This window comes from Ursus maritimus, unplaced genomic scaffold, assembly GCF_017311325.1.
Source record: "Ursus maritimus isolate PB19 unplaced genomic scaffold, ASM1731132v1 scaffold_9, whole genome shotgun sequence".
NCBI lineage: Eukaryota > Metazoa > Chordata > Mammalia > Carnivora > Ursidae > Ursus > Ursus maritimus.
This window is the reverse complement of record NW_024427107.1, coordinates 69,176,080-69,180,749: the sequence shown is the minus strand read 5'-3', so window position 1 is coordinate 69,180,749 and position 4,670 is coordinate 69,176,080.

Sequence of the window (4,670 nt, the reverse complement as noted above, 5' to 3'; positions counted from 1 at the left end):
GGGGGGGGGGGGTGGGGGAATGGGCTAGCCCAGGGATGGGTATTAAGGAGGGCACGTATTGCATTGTGCACTGGGTGTTATACGCAAATAATGAATCATGGAGCATTGCATCAAAAACTGGGGATATACTGCATGGTGACTAATATAACAAAATAAAAATTATAAAAAAAATTAAAAAATGGTTAAGACAGCGAATTTTATATTATGTGTATTTTACTAAAATTAAAAAAATACTAAACAAAAAAAGTGGACAGTTTGATGAGTTTTGAAAAATGTATATGCCCGTATAACCATCATGACGTTCAAGATATGAGCATTGCCATCACTGCGAGATTTCTCTGTGCCCCTTTCTACTCAGTCCTGGCCCTAGGCAACTGCTGATCTGCCATCTCTCACCATAGATAAGATATTCTTTGCTAGTGATTCGTATTAATAAAAATCGTACAGTACTTTGTCTTTTGTGTTTGGCTTCCCTTACTTAGGATAACATTTTGGAGATTATTCCGTTCTGTGGCATGTATCAGTCCTGGTTTTCTTTGTTATTGCTATGTGTTGTTTCATCTACCCATTGGTGGCCATTTGGGTTCTTTCTGGTTTTTGTCTCTTGTAAGTAAAGCTGTTATGAACTCGTGTGTAGGTTTTTGCCTGAACATGTTTTCATTTCTCTTGGGTAAATATCTAAGAATGTAACTGTTAAAGTTGTATGGTAAGTGCATATTTAACTTTATAGGAAAGTGCCAGATAGTTCTTCAGACTGATTCTTATCATTCTGCACTGTTGCCAGCAGTGTGTGAGAGTACCCATTACTCCCTTGTCAGCACTTGGCATTGTCTGACTTGTTAATTTTAGACATTCTGATGGATGTGTAGTAGTGTCTCATTGTGATCTTAATTTGCATTTCCATGAGAACTAATACTTTTGAGCATTTTTTTATGTACTTATTGACCATTTGTATATTTTCTTTTGTGAAGTTTGTCTGCTCAAATGTTTTGCCCCCTCCTTCCTGTATTTTTCAATTTCTCTATTTTGCTTATTATTGAGTTGCAAAGTTCCTTATATATTTCTGAATGCAAATCTATCATCAGATACCTGTGTTGTAAATATTTTTTCCAGGCTTGACTTTACATTTTTTCAGTGGTATCTTTGAAAAGCAGAAGTTTTAAATTTTGATGGAGTCTAATTGATCATTTTTTTTCTTTATGCTTCGTGATTCTTTTTTCCTAAAAGATCTTTGCCTAACCCGGTGCTGCAAAGATTTTCTCTTACGTGTTGTTCCAGAAGTTTTTATAGTTTTAGTGGTTAAATTTAGGTCTATAATCCATTTTAAATTAATTTTTGTGAATGGTGTGTGGGAAATGTTGAGGGTAATTTTTCCTATGTGAATATTCAATTGTTCTAGCACCATTTGTTGAAAAGAATATTCTTTTACCATTGAAATGCCATGACTTCTTGGTCAAACACTATAAGCCAGTTTAAGGAATTTTTTTTTTTAAATAAAAATTTTATTCATTTGAGAGAGAGAGAGCAGAGTGAGAGAGAGTGCATGAGCAGGGGGAAAGGGCAGAGGGAGAGGGAGAAGCAGACTCCCCACTGAGCAGGGAGCCCGACGCGGGGCTAGATCACACCGGGATCGTGACATGAGCTGAAGGCAGATGCCCAACCAACCCAGCCACCCAGGTGCCCCAAGGATTCTTTTTTTGACTCCCTATTCTTTTCCTTTGACTTCTGTATCTCTCCACAAGCTAGTACCACACTGTTGTCTTCACTGTAACTTTAAATTTCTCAAACTCAAGTACTGCCAATCTCCAACTGTGTTCTTTCTCTCAAGATTGTGCCGACTCTTCCAGGTGCTTTTACTTTTCATACAAGTTTTAGAATCAGTCTGCCAGTTTTTACAAACAAAAAAGTCTGCTAGGAGTATGATTGGAATTGTGTGAATCTGTTGATCAATTTTGGGAGGAATAGTCTTACCAATGTTGAACCTTTCAGTCTGTGAACATTAGTACAGCTTTCCATTTATTAGGGTCTTCTTCAAATTAGAGTTTTCAGTGTACGGGTCTTGCATATAGTTTAAGTTTATCCCTACATATTTTGTGTTTGTGATACTAACATACATGGTATTTGTACAACTCCACCTGCAGTCATTGACTGTTGGTGTGTAGAGTGCAGTTTATTACTCTTATTTTTTATAATGCCGACCTCCTACCTTGTAACCTTTCTAAACTCCTTCATGGGTTCCAATAATTAGTTATTTTTGTAGATTTCTTAAGATTTTCTTCACGTATGATCAGGTCATCTGCAAAGAATGACAAATTTACTTCTCCCTTCTTAATATGCTTGTCTTTTCTTTCTTTCCTTAACTTATCACAATGCCTGTGACCTTCCATAAAATGTTGATTAAAAATGGTGAGAGCAAACATCTTTGCCTTGTTCCCAAATGTAGAGGTAAACATTCAGTCTTTCATTTTTACGTATGATGTTGGAATAGGTTTTTCACGGATGCGCTCTTGTCTCCTTGAGAATTTACTTCTATTCCTGTTTTGTCGAGAGTTTTTTTATCATGGGTATGTTTCAGCTTTTGTCACATGTCTTTCCTGCACCTACTGATTTGGTCATATGTCTGTTGTCCTTTTTTCTGTTGACATGATGAGTTGAATTGATTAATTTTGAATTTTAAAGGGGTTGTAAATTCCTAGGATTGCAGTTTGTATATCCTGTGTTAAATGCTTACCAAGCTGAGGTCCCAGCATGTTTTTAATTCAGCTATAGGGTTGTTTATTTTTTGGAACCTGCAATTGCACACATGACATGAAATGCTACCACTAGTATGAAAGAGACCAGCTGGAGTAAGGTACTCCTCATTTTCCCCGCAGCACCCTGTTCTTGCTTTTAGCAATGTATGTTTTACACCAAATGACAACTGTTACTTTCCTTGTTTTACCTTAGTGTCTCTCCCAACTAGATTTGAACTTTCCAAGAGCTGAGACTTTGTCCTTTTATTTTGATAATCCTGGTGCCACATACACGATAAGTTGAAAAAAAGAAGACTAGCTAGGAACAGGTGTTTTGCCCCTATGACTTTTCTTTCTCCCCTAGAACCTAAGTTGGCCTTCTTAGCCCATTTTAGAGATGAGGGTCAGAGAGTTGAAATCCTCTGTCTCAGGCCACCTCGCTGGTAGGCACAAATCTGTGATTTGGAGCGCCTTCTCTTTCCACCTGTTGCAGAATCTTTTAAGTGATAGGCTATTAAATAATTATTTGTCAACTGATTGGCTGAAGGAGTAAATGAGTGAATGAGTGAAAGTAACCTTTCCCCCTTTTTTCATGAATGGAACAGGTCCACCTAATGAGAAAAAAAAAGTCGGCTTGGAAACTGGCACTTTGGCAAGGCACGAGGGAGGGGGAGTGGCGGGGGTAAGGAGTACTTGCTAAAAAAAAGAAAAGGAAGTGTAAACTATAAATTTACTTGACAGGGTTGCATCTCTGCGGCTCAGACGTTGGCCACTTCATCTTGGCATGATTATTATATAACAGGGGGATGGAGAAATGGCCGGAAAGTATTGCTTCCTATTACATAACTCTCACTGTGTGCCTGACAGCGTTTCTGATAATGGGAGAACAGAAAGCATGCCACTCTCCAAGTGAAAGACTTCAGACTTCTTGCAGGGGAATTGGCCTGGTCTTCAGCCGTTTAGAGCGTTAGAGCGGTGACCGATTTCCTCAGCGGGCTCGGGCTGTCTCTCCCGTCCTGTGTCCTGTGTCTCTGCACGCCCTGCCCCCCAGGAAGGGTCTTATATTCACATTCCTCACAAACACTTTTAATATCTTCCAACTCCGTGGTCCTTCGAGCCCAACGAGGGATTTCTGGTGGAGAATGTGCTGGATTATTGGAGTTTTTGTCATTAGGTCAAATGGGCCCTCCTGGAGCGGGACCACGTATTTTTGCTTCCTCACCGTTTAGTGTTGTGGTGATAAGAACTTAGAACAGTCTTGAATAGTTCCCACTTGTCTGTTTTGCATGTTTCAAAACGCGGTGTGAGACAATAGGCATTACTTACCCGGCAGGCTCTGTGGTGGCCTCTTCGTGGACTGTCCTGCGTTGAGCCGCCTTGCGGGTCAGTGAGGATCAGTCTTCAGAGCACCCAAACCACGGGTGCTTTCTGTTTGTGCCTCTCGCTTGTGACCTACACACATTCGGCTCAATGCCTGGCAACTGTTCTGCGTCCGCACATCCAGCCAAGTAAATACATGCTGGAATTCTCCATTGTCTCTACCCCTGCAGGCAATCCTCCAGCACCTTCTGCTGGCTTGACCTCCTCTAAAATCTCTTTTCTCCTTCTACCCCCACATGGAAGCCCCGTCCCTGCTTTTCCATCCTTTCACTTTGCCATCTCTAGTGCAGCAGCCGGAATTAATATTTTCAAACTTGTAAATTAAAGCATGCCACATTGCTGCCAAAACCCTCCAAATGCTTTCCTGTTGCACTTAGAAGATGCCGCGTGATCCGGTTCTGTCCAGTCTTTGAATTTCTCTCCTACTGTTCCTTTTTTTTTTTTTTTTTAAGATTTATTTATTTGTCCGAGAGAGAGAGAGAGAGAGGGAGAGAGAGAGAGAGAGAGAAAGAGCACAAGCAGGGGGAGCAGCAGGCAGAGGGAGAAGCAGGCTTCCTG